Raw genomic sequence first — 12,627 nt, forward strand, 5'->3', positions numbered from 1 at the left:
TTTGCGATTAACCCGCCCAAAGAGCCACATACTCACAGACACACACAAACACAGAGAGAGATAGACAGCCACAACACATAGACACTGGCAAAGCCGCAGCTACAAAGCAGACAGCATCAGGTTAAGTTCACCTTGGAGGCGGGTTAACGGTGTGGATGAGGCAGGGGTGGAATCGACTGTGGGCGGCTAGACGCTACTAGCAGCTCTGTAGGTTAGCGGGATAGATGAAGCCTGCCAAAGGGGAGCTAGGCGGTGGGCAAGGTCGCTGCTGGTATCTTCTGTTCGTTGCCTCTTTGCATTTTATTGTCGAAACGTTGCGCTCATTGTCGTTGCTCTCGTCGTTCTTATTATTATTGTTGTTGTTGCCATTGTTGTTTATGTGCGGGTATCAAAACGCTATTATGGCATGACTATGACGACTGTACCTCTATACCTCTTCACTGCGACTCTGTACCTCTTTAATTCTATACGTACTTATGCTCACGTACTTGAGCAGAAATATTTGAACTACTTGAATACCCTAAAAGCATTCTTGATAGCTGAATCTTTGAATAAGACACGCTGCATGTCCCTTGAGCTTTGTATGAAGCACACACATCCAGTTTGAAGCTGAACGACAAAGAATTTCTTTAAGATGTATTCAGTTGCAGTTACAATATATAAATGTTCCATATCTTTAATGTAGTCAAATGAAATAACTGTTTGCTGTCTAGACTATTACAGGGTATCACTGCTGTAGTTGCGAAGTAAACAGTAAGTTGTGCTTAGTATTTATCTGCGTGTGTGTGTGCGTGTGTTTCTGGCGCTTGTTAACGCCCTCGTTTTGGCGGCTTTTCGCAAAGTTTGCCAGCGCTGCTGTTATTAGGCAAAATTAAAGACTTTTGTCGCCTACACGCTCTTGGAGAATGCACGTACCCAGAAACAAATGGGCTTTGTAAATAAGCAAGCAAAGCCTAGCCTAGCCTCCCGATTCAGTGGCGAGCAAGGAGTGGGCGTGGCAATCTGAAGGCATAAGCCTGGACAGCGTGCAAATTATTTTAAGCAAACTTCATTCTTGAGTTTGTACAATTCGTTGCTGCTTGCTTGACACCCTCTGAGCGGGGGAGTGTGAAGTGGTATAGCAAAAATGTGAAGGAGCACAAAGGACGGCAGTCAGACCCACACAGCCCAAGACCCAACCAGTCTAAGCGGGCACAACTCGTTCATTGCTTGTTTTTCAATCATTATTCAGGAAAAGGCTTTTCCAAGGCTTTGGCCCCAAAAAACATTGTATACGAGTTGGCCAGATTGTTACTATACATATATATGTATGTATTTGTATGTGTGTTCTGGTGTGTTTGTAGAGTATCGTGTTTTGCACGCTTTTAATTAAAATGGGGGTCTACGATTTTTCACTTTTGCTCGGCTTTGAGCTGTGATTTATGAAACTTGCTTTCATGTTTTATAGTTTTATATATAAATGTAGGTAGTTAGGTATAAAACTAAATGCTAAGTAAATGCTAAAAGGTTCAACCAGACACAAATACAGGCCTCCACACACCTCCGCTACCTACGCCACCCACACACGGGCAAGGAGCTGTATCTGCAATTTTAATTGAAAACAAGTTTAAAGGTCAGTTGAATGCGGTCAAGTGTGAGCAAAGCAACCTGTCCGAAACCTCAAATACAGTCCCTTAGTTTCTCATATAAAAGCCATCACAATGATGGTGCAAATATGAGGAAACCAAAGACACAGGCATATATATTAAATATATAACTAACACATATACACATATATATTGTGTGTAGCCAGCAATGTGTTCTTATCGGGCGGCACAGACTCCGCTGGAATGCGTTTGTGCGCTCGCTTGTACATCATGCGATTAACAAAAATGCCAGCAACTAAGTACACCCCACTAAACTAAGCACAATTAATAGCATGTGACCCTCCTGCCCTCGCAGTGGGGCCATCACAATGCGGCCGTAAGACATTTGCTAATATTGATACATACATAATAAGATTATGGGGCACGTGAATGTTGCCATTTGTTATCACTCATTAAAGGCATGGGGGATCGGGAGCAGCCAGGAGCAGCTACCAGGAGCAGCAGCAGCCAGGACACAGGCATGGCACTTAATGGCAGACGCCTTTCGCCTTTCGCCTTAAAGCTTTTACTGTCACACGCTGCGTATGCGTAATATGCCCATTGGCTGACATTGACAGCATTTAACGCGCAGCTGCGCACTCCCATAAATATGTACATATTGAGTACAGTAATTGCAGCAAATTTCCATCAACTTCCAACCACAACAAAAGCAAACATAAAACAAGTACAGCAACAATGCCTGATTTAACAGCACACAACATTGCGTATACGCATAGCGAATACTGCACTACCTTTGCCAGCTAAATGGAGCATTTAGTCAATCAATGGAAATAATCGCTTCACATTTTAATAGAGAGTTTTCTAACTGTCATGACCTGATGTCAGCCAACTCGAATGTCACATAAATGTCTTATTATATTTCTGTATTTGTGGACTGAATGTGAAATTTCTTAATTAAATTGAATGCCATCGAGGCAGGTGCTTGAAAATACAAGCCCTGCAGTGGATTTACCACAACACACACTTTTTGTTATTTTCTAAATGGAATCCTTTATTGAAAACGCACCTTGCCGTCCTCTAATCAAATATGTTTTCTGTAATTTAATCCTTTAAGACTTCAAATAACTGCACATTTGTATATTTTGCAATTGCCTCTAAAATGGCCAATTTTCAATTCAAGCAGCAAAATCTGAAGCAATTCATAAGCTATTTGCATGTTGCGTAAAATTGCAAAATGAGTAAATTTTCAATTTGTGGCAAAAATAATTTTCCTATTCTTTTTAGTTTATTTTTTTTTGTTGAAAATATCGTAAATACTGGCCATAGCTATAAAATGCGGCCAAGACTGCAATAAACTATTTATGGACGAGTGACCCTTAGATATCTCAATTACCATTAATTGAGTTTCCATTGAAATGTCTGTTTGGTCACTTGCAAAGGCTCTTCACGCACAAATCAATACCGAAAAGCGCATAAATAATGCAGCATTTGCTTTTGTTGTAATAATTCAGATCTTTCAGAGTTTTGTGCACGTCATCAGAGGAATATGAAGAAATACAAACAAAGCTTTTATTTGTCATTCAATTTGATAAGTGATTCTATAAGAATAAGAATTTTTCTTGTGTCTTCTTGATTGAAAATGACTTTTGTCATTAGGACTGAGTGTCGAGGCAGGTCCAATAATTGCCGGCGGCAGGCCTTACGAACTGGTAAGAGAGACAGCGGATGTGAAAACCTTTTGTCATGTTTCTCTTTTCTATTTTATGCCTTGTATCGATGCGTCTCTGCTGGCCATTATCCATTTAACAATAAAGGCCAATTAGAAAACGGTATTGGCTTTTGGCCATGACGCCGTATCCGTTTTCGTAGTTGTTGTTGCCGTTTCCTGGCTTTGGATTTCTATGTACTTGCAGTAGCTGAATGTTGTTTTTCCTTGTACTGTTTAATTAACGCTCGTTATGGTTTCGAAGCCATAAAAGTTGTGCTCTGAGCCAAGTCAATTGGTTTTTGGGCCAATTGCATTTAGGCACATGCACATAAAAATTAAACGCTGCCCGTTGCAGCTAATGAAACCCGAACCGAAAGACAATCAACGACAACGACGTGACAGGCACCCAGTCAGACACGCAGACAGACATAGAGTCAGTCAGAAACCCAAGGAATGACAACTACGTGTGTGGGATGGCTGCTCACTTTAATTTGAAGTGTGCATATGTTGGCCATTATTCCCACATTATGATGCTTCACTTTGTCGCTTCCACACACACGCACACACACACACACACACACGAGAGTTGCTTTACCGTTCGCCCGGTCTGAACTTCATGCATGCCACCACATGCCTAAGGCAGAGTCTCAGAATTCAGCCTCATCCGGACATTGCACACATGCCGCGCTTCTGTTCTATTTGTATGGACGGATGGACGAGCGGACGAATGGACAGGCGCAGAGTCGTAAGCCCCACATCTATTTTACATTTCCACATCATTTGTTCTAGCCATGAATTGAATGTATTATACAGCAGCCGCACCATAGGTGGTCGCACAACAGCCGCATTCGCATTCGCATTCGCATTCCCATTCAGATTCGCATTGAGCCCAGCAGTTGGCTGACCATTCCGAGCTGAGCGTCTGCCAGTCTGCTAGTCTGCGAGCAGCGAGCCACATGCGTATGTGATGTAGCGCATAATGATAACGTGGCCCGAATGCTATCCCAAAAACGGAGCACCATTTAATCCCCACACACACAAACACACACTGTCAATGCCACGCCCAATAAGCGTGCGGCATGCTAACCGACTTTTATTGGCATATGATTATGGGCTCCCATTTTTTATGCCCTACTCTTCACAGTCGCTAAGTGCAGCGCCGCAGAAGAGACTAAACAAGAGAGACTCTGAACATGAGAGCATGAGAGTTGCACATAAAAGTTATATAAACACAACATAAAATAAATTGAAATATTTACAATCAAGCTTGTAAATGTTCTCACAATGTTATATGGGCACACGAGAGTATCTCCTTTGTCATTTGAATACGACCCACACTCGCCAGCACACAACAATGGAGCATGCATATAAAATAGCTCCCAGAGCCCAGCTATCAATTCATCAATTTCACTTACAATAAACGCAGTCCTCTTCATATCTGACCACAACAAATGTGTTCCGGCAAATGATTTCTCTTTTCAGTGATGGATACTTACAGAAGGATAAAGGATGTGCATGAATTAAAAATAAACAGATATTTGTAAAGCTTTGACAACATTTTGATAAGAAATTATACTAAGAAAATGTAGTTAGAGCTGAAAGTAAATATGTGAATCAGAAATCCTTATTGTTATTTTCGACTATACTTCACAGGATCATTTCTGTAGTCAGTCTTCGCTTACTTTCACACAAAAAAAAAACAAAAAGTGTATTGCTCGTCAAAATTGGATGTCATTACGAGCCCAATAATAATGATATACGTTGCGCCAATAAATCATTGCGCATTAAATAATTTTACGTGCTTTGATATAAATGCATTTTATGCCCGTGATGGACACCTAAAATTGTCTATAAAAATTTCATTGCCTACTTTTATGCGCCACAATAATTTTAACTACTTGCTTGTAAGCAGAGCAATTAAGCAAGCAGTGCCCATTTCTAAAGATTTCATTGCATACCTGGAGGGGTAAATCAGACATTACATAAACAGTAAACTAGCTTGAACTTGGCATATATTGCAGCCACAGCAATTCTTTCGTTCGACACGCAAGCATTGTGAGCTCGTCTAAAGAGCCAGCTTGCATGCAGTCCTGCCCATTTGTAGGGTAGCCAATTAAAACATTATTAAAGGCTTACATGTTTTATTGCCTTAGGCCCAGCTAAAAACAATCTAAATGCTAATTTATTTACCTTAATGCCAGATTTTTTAATAGCATATATATATTTTTATAGCTGGTAGATAAAATTACACTTGTATTTTGTTAGACATGCCGCATAAAGCCGCTATTAACAGTGGCCCATTTACTAAACGCTTTGGTGCCCTAGCACAAACAATGATTCCTGTAACTGATGTGTCTACAAGAGTGCGTTCGTGCTTCTGGCTGTGGCTGTGTGTACATATATGGGTGGGTGTGCGTGTTCTTCTTGTCTCCATATCAGTCGCTATTAATGTCAACCTCCCGCTGGCTTCGCTCACTGGCTAAACTTAACTGGTCCTTTAGCTCACGTTGGGTTACCTTTACTTTATGAATTTATGGCTTCGTAGTTGCTTTGCCAGTTAAACTGCCACCAAGTAGGTAGGGTTGACGGTTGAGGGTAGGGACTGCTTCTGGGGCTGCGTCACTATTTGCGGTCGGAAAGTCTATGTAACAGCGATGAGAGCGAAGCATTTACAGTTCATACAATATTCCTAAGCATACAGCTTGACGCAGTGCTTTGTATATGTATAAAGTGATATATGTGTGGGTATCTGTGTGCGTGTGCGTGTGCGTATGTGTGGAATGTGCATATACATACTTAGCGTAAACTTTTGGCGGCCTACAGCATGCCAACTTTGAACTTCGACGTTGTCGTTGCTGCTTGGCCGCTGTTTACATTGTTTCAAAGCTAAATGTCATTATAGCTGGGCATCCCTCTGCACCGTCTTGCACCGCCCTGCCCGGCTCCAGTCTAGTGGCTGCTTTTGTAGCAAAAGCTAGAAGCTTGTTTGCTTGCATGCATGTCGCCTGTGTACACACTTCTATCTATGACTGTGTGTTTGTGTGTAACAGTGCGTATGCGTGATGCGCATAAAATGCCATACGAAAATAAAAGCCTTGCGTCCGCCCGCCAAGCATCCCAAGCACACCACGCACATCAGTTCACACACATTCAGACAATTCATTTGTGTGCCCAGCATTCGCCCCTCTAGATTTTTGCTGTCTGATTTCAGCGTGTCCTTCATACAGCGCTACCCCTTTTGGCATTCGGGCGCAACGCCCTGGCAGAGAGAAGGCGTTGTCACTTTATCTTAATGTGTTACCACCTACAACTTGGTGGCGTCGCCTCTCGCCTGATATCTGGTCTGAGTGTGTTTTGCAGCTCAATGTGTCCCTGCGGTAGCATAATATCATCATTTATTGATCCGATTTATGTGACAAGCGAAAACTATGTGCTCGCTTTGATATTGGGCGGCTAACGTGTTGATAGCTGGCGGGAGTTTTAAAAAAAAAAAAAAAAATATATATATATATATATATATATATATATATATATATATCGCACATATATCGCAAATTAGTTAAGATATGTGATGCGATACGAATTTAAAAGAACTAAACTAACTGGGGAGCTGTCAATTAATCATCTTACTTACAATGATGTTTGCAGGACCAAGGCTTCTCCTGTTGCCCCAATCACATGCATAATTTATATGTTAATAAATATCTATTTTGCTTTTGCGGTTTTTGCCAGCGCATAAATTACAAATTGTATGCCTAGCTACACAGACACACGCCCGCTTCTACGCAGTGTGAACTTTAATTTACTGACTTTCGGGCAATCAGCTGCCAGACGAAGCAGTCAGCAGAGCTAGTAACAGACCGAGCCCAGTTGGCCAGTTAAGTGCAAAGCAAATCCAGCAAGAGGCAGGCATAGCGATGCCCATGCCCTCAGCCTCGTCCGCAGTTACGTACCTACCAATCGTAGCGTACGTGTAGCGGATGCGCTCATAAATCAATGTTGAAATCAAATAGTACTCGTCGTTTTATATATGTATATATGGAGCCTTCTCTTTGAGACGGGACCAAACCGGATGCCAGGGAAATGGTCAGCCGACGCCACCGGGCTAGCTCGCTGAGTGTGACCTCTGTCCCTGCCTAAGGGGAAACGCATTGCTGCTGGCTGCCAATGTTCAGCTTTTTTGACATGGGGCTCCAAGCAAAGCCCAGCTCCAAAATACTTATGTATAACGCGTCAGAATTAAAACTAAGTTTGCAGCTTTTTTTATATTTGGGATCAACCTTTTTCACGCACACCTAACAAACTTTCACTTATTCAGAAAATAAATAAAAAGATGGAAATAAAGTCAGTCAATCAAGACGCAGCTGAGGTATTGTTTGGCAACTTCAATGCCATTGATACTGCAAATATTGTATGCTATTTTTAACATATATCCATTTGCCCTTTGACCTGTAAGTACTGCTGTAGTATGCTTTTTATGTTTGAATATATATTTCTAAGGAAATGGCAGACTCTCATAAATTTAATTTGCTGACATCCAATTTATAATCATATTTTTGTTGTTTTTTCTGTTCATTGCGTCGTCATTTCGTGCAATATCAAATGGAAATTGAAAAATTCCTGGAAAAGTGTCGAATGTCTTACAACTGAAACCGCGTGCCATATACATATACATCATGAAAGGCATATACATATTTTATTTGCTCAGCCATAAATTGGATTTTGTTTGTTTCACTGATTAACCTTTGAACAACTGTTTAAGGCCAGTAAACCCCAAGAGTAGCACTGCTAGGTGATAAAGCGCTACGGAAATTAACAGAAATTTTAAAGGAGCTACAAATTAATTAGCCTGAAAAAAATTGCATTAATAAAGAAATTTTTGTGGGATATATTGTTTTACTTGACTTAAATTTAATTTTCAAAATAAATTTCATATAAATATTTCAGCTGAAAGTCTGTTGGCTTCTTTGTTTATATATCATACCATATTGAACATATTCATTTGAGCCCTCGTCACTTGCTTCGCAAATGGAAAGTCATGTTAAAAGTCGTTTTTATATAATTCATTTGGTAGCAGGCTCAGCCTTTGAAATCTGCAGGTTGTGACTGATTCAGCAAGTTTTTTGTTCCGGATTTACCTGCACTTTTGCTGCAAATATGTATGAGAAAAATAAATATATATGAGAGCGTATACCACGTGATTTTGTCTTAAAGCGCGGAAAAACTCGGACGAGATGATTCTGAAACTCTTTTGGGCGTAACTCTGACAACAATTTCTGGCCCATTAACAGCTGACGCTTTTGCGGGCCCACAAACGAGCTGTTAATGCAGTATCTGGCAAAATTTCACTCCAGCCACTCCCACTCCCCACTCCCTTTAGCGCCAATTAAGTAATCAGGTTGTTGGCTTACCAATTTTGCATGAAATTCTCTTATCGGCTCATTTTTTCTTTAGACAGAAGCCAATGCCGCCGTCAACGTGGCCCTTAGCCGGGGCTCCACAGTCTGTTTGAGGCCAAAGTTTTACGTGTCGTCGTCTTGTCCTTTGGCGATGTCGTCAATTTCTATTCTCACAGCGGGGTTAAGTGCCTGGGGCCAAGTTTTTAAGGGCCTATTCAATTTCTACGCTTGATTAAATAATGTGCCATGTTGTTAGTTGTTGTTGTTGACGTTGGCAGACGCTTTTAGCGTTTGGGGCCTCAACTAGGACAATTTCCATGTACACACACACACACAGACATACGCGCATACACTCTGCTCAGATTATGTTTATTTTGGGTCTATGTGCGTATGACAGACGGCAGACCATCAAAATGGAAAATGTTTTGCTTGATGAGCTGTGAAAAAAAATGTAAAACTTCAAAAAAAAAGGACGAAGTAGAAGCAGTAGCTGTAGCAGCGACAGCAGCGGGCAAATTATACATGTGACAGCATATAGCAGCAACTGTGAATGCGGCTGTGACCATGGCCCGTACAAGTACTTTTTTGCCTATAACTGTCGTACTCACATTCAATTTGAACTACATTCTATTCTATTCATTTGCATATTCCAGCAAGAGCTCAGATGTACTTCTGCACTCTATTTATATACAAATCTATATCAACTTAAATATATATTTTTAAATATAAATATAAATATAAATATATGTGTATATATATTTATTTATGTATAGTCATTTATTCATGCTGCTGTTCATTATTTTAATTTTCTAACGAATAACTGAAAGCAGCCCGCAACATGTTGCCAATGTCTTCAGCAGCAACATGTTGCCAGCCGTCGCTCACAGCCGCTCTCTCTCTCTCTCTATGTCTGTTAGTGCTTCGTTCGCTCTTGCGCTCTTTTGCTCGTTCGCTCTTAGTGTCTGGCTAGTGTTAGGCTAGTCCTTCGTTGCACCGGCTACGGGTTAACATGGAACTCTGTCAGCGAGTCAGTGGGTCAGAGACAAATGCGGCGTATAGGTTATATGACTTCCCTACCCACTCGACTGCAGCTCATTGAAACTTTTGCAAGCATTGAAATTAAAGCTGGTTAATTAGCAGGTGGCAAATGGTAAATTGCTTACAAATTGCCGCAATCCAACAGAGACTCAATGTCTGTGGCAAAACAAAAGGCGCAAAGTAGCGTCAAGGCAAACAGATGCTGACTGAGTGCCAGAAAAAGCTGTGACAAGCCCGACGGTAATTGGTCGGGTCACTGGATCAGGTTCAGGCTAAATGTTTGTCTTGTTTTTGCTAATTTTTGTTTTAACAACTCACATGTTTTGGCTTTGGCCGAGCTCGTGGACTAACAATAACACGTTAACAGGGTCAGGCGCACAACAGTCGCAACAATAACAATGGCAACTGCAACGAAGCAAATGTAAACAAAACTCATGTAAATCACGCATACGCAGCGTTGCACGCGCACAATAACAATGTGAGCAGGGTCTCGGGCGGAGGCGGGGGCGTGGGTCGGGCAGGCTGCAGCTCAAGTGGTCTCCATTACAGCAGCATCCAATTGAAGTGGCTGACAAGCGTCTAACTGGAGCATTTGCCGCATAATTCTAAGCACATTAAAACTACTCACATCCGAACTGAAAAAGGTACAATAGCTCTGCCACAGGATGGGGCACACAGACCTGACACAGTCACCGGTTAAGCTCGTGCTGTGTGAATAACAGTTTCCAGCTGAGTGAAATCGAATATCTTCATTTTGGCATCAGCGCAAAAAAGGACTTTCGACTATTATCCAGTTCAGAGCTGTATCATGCTCGCAATATATGAACAAATATTACTGAATTTTGCATCAAGTTGAAATGCACGTTCCATGTGCACTCTCCTTAGTAAACACATTTTTTGCGGACACTTCAATAAAAACCTTTGTTTATTTAAACTGTTTCCAATTAATATTCTTGTGTTATTTACTATTAGTTTAATTTAATATTATTTATTTGAAGTGCTTTTAGTTTACGCAAACAATTTAGCCAATCAGTGTGTTTAGATTGGATAAATAGCTTTAAGCTGACATTTTGAATTTCATTTTCTATTAAATTATTATATATATGATATGAAATGGAAGTGAAGAAGATAATTCTATATATGGTTATTTCTTTTTTGTTGTTAAAAAGCTTTAAATATTTACAAATAATTCATGCACGTGTGAACCCAAAAAATATAGGAAAAGATAGAAAATAAATTAAGCCTATTTCAACTGGTTCATTGCATATGCGACACTTGAAAGAACAAAATTTTATATTAAAATGCGCAATAAAGGCAAATTCCTTGCAAATGCAAATGATGGGAATGGTCTCTACAAAAAGTAAATTCATAAACCATAAAAACGAATAAAACAAGTAAAAAAATATGGGACAAAATCGTAAAAAAGTGGAAACACAGCAAAGAAATTCGGAAAAATCTATATATGATTTAGATATGAAGGTCATGCGGCAAGGTGCCTTGCCTAACAAACCGAAGCTCTCGGTCCATAATAAAAAATGTGAGTACAACGCGTAGCACATACGCATACAGCCTGATTGGGTTCAGTTGATGACATATAACGCGCTTTGCAGTCCAGACTTATGCAGCTTCTCTCTTATTTTGATAATATGTGGGCGATGCTAATTAGATTCTGCTGTAATGTTTATTGAATTATTTTTTGTAACTGAGCCAAAACTGTTGTAATGGAATAAACTAATATTGGTTAAAAGGCTTACTTCATTATATACGTATATGCATATGTTATACATTCTGTAAGAAGAGGAACTGCAGGTGTATCGAGCATGGAGGTATTCAGATACGAACATGATTCGTAAGCTGGCAGATGTCATGTGCCGCGCCTTGCTATAACCGTACTGTATGCTATAGTATGTAAATAAACACAACACTCCATAAATTCAGTTCCATATGCTGCCTTTAATAAAGCGGAGCTCGCCTCGAGCACTAAGCCCGCACGCCGTGTGTGAAAATTGAAGTGGGTTTTGGCTGGCTTTCATTTGTGCAGCGCTTATTGCCACATGCTTCTTCCCCTCTGTCTTCCTGCTCGCTCCTTCATTGTGTGTGTGTGTGTTGCACTTTTGCCAGTCGAAATTTCATACAAATTTCATACATTTCTTTTGAGATTGCCTGTGTCGCGCCCATTAACCGCCAAGTGTGCGCAATTACAGGCGGGCCACGTGGCACGAGAGCGACCCGGGAGTCCACGCTTGACAAAAAGAAAAAAATGAAAGAAAAAAAGGACGCAAGTCGCAGGAAGTCGCCTGGTTCGCGCTTTACAGCTGATTTGCATTTTTGGGGCAAGCACTGCAGGTGGCAGCAGTCGTCGCATAAGAGCTGTAGTCTTTGTTGTTCTCGCTGTTGTTGTAGCAGCTTGACTGGGATCTCAGCTTACGGCTGGCAGCATTTGCCTTATGGCTGGTGGGCGTGGCACACTTGTGGCATCCGCTCGCTGGCGCCCCTAGCTGCTGGTCCTGTCACATTTTCTTTATGCTTGAACCGTCTGTTGAGTGTTTCGCTTAATGCAGGTAAACGAGTTTTTTATGTTCCCAGCCAAAGGGCATTGCGGAGAAGAGGCGTGGCTGCTGCTACTCATTCGCTGCTTACTTAATGAGACATTTTCCACATAAAAAGCAAGTGCTGCAAAGGAAACCACAGAAAAACTGACAGCAAGTGCAGTTTATTGTATTGGCGGATACTTCAATTGGCCAACAGACAGCGCAAACCATAAATCAGCTGCTTGTGTGTGAGTGTGTGTGTGTGTGTATTAAAATTAACCAACTAGCAGCTCAATAAACATTATCTTGAATACACTGTAGCTTGGCAGAGCAAAGCCACAGACTGTTGCTGCTGCTGCTGCTGT

At 41.0% G+C, this 12,627-nt stretch overlaps 1 non-coding gene across 1 annotated transcript; it reads left to right on the forward strand.

Annotated features, from left to right (window-relative positions):
* Positions 1 to 4,930: 4,930 nt before the first annotated feature.
* On the forward strand, positions 4,931 to 5,002 carry LOC111604596. The gene has a single exon (XR_002751760.1). It is a non-coding gene; the product is annotated as a small nucleolar RNA U3 (small nucleolar RNA).
* The last annotated feature ends 7,625 nt before the right edge of the window (positions 5,003 to 12,627 follow it).

This window comes from Drosophila hydei, unplaced genomic scaffold, assembly GCF_003285905.1.
Source record: "Drosophila hydei strain 15085-1641.00,03,60 unplaced genomic scaffold, DhydRS2 tig00000063-arrow-pilon, whole genome shotgun sequence".
Taxonomy (NCBI): Eukaryota; Metazoa; Arthropoda; class Insecta; order Diptera; family Drosophilidae; genus Drosophila; species Drosophila hydei.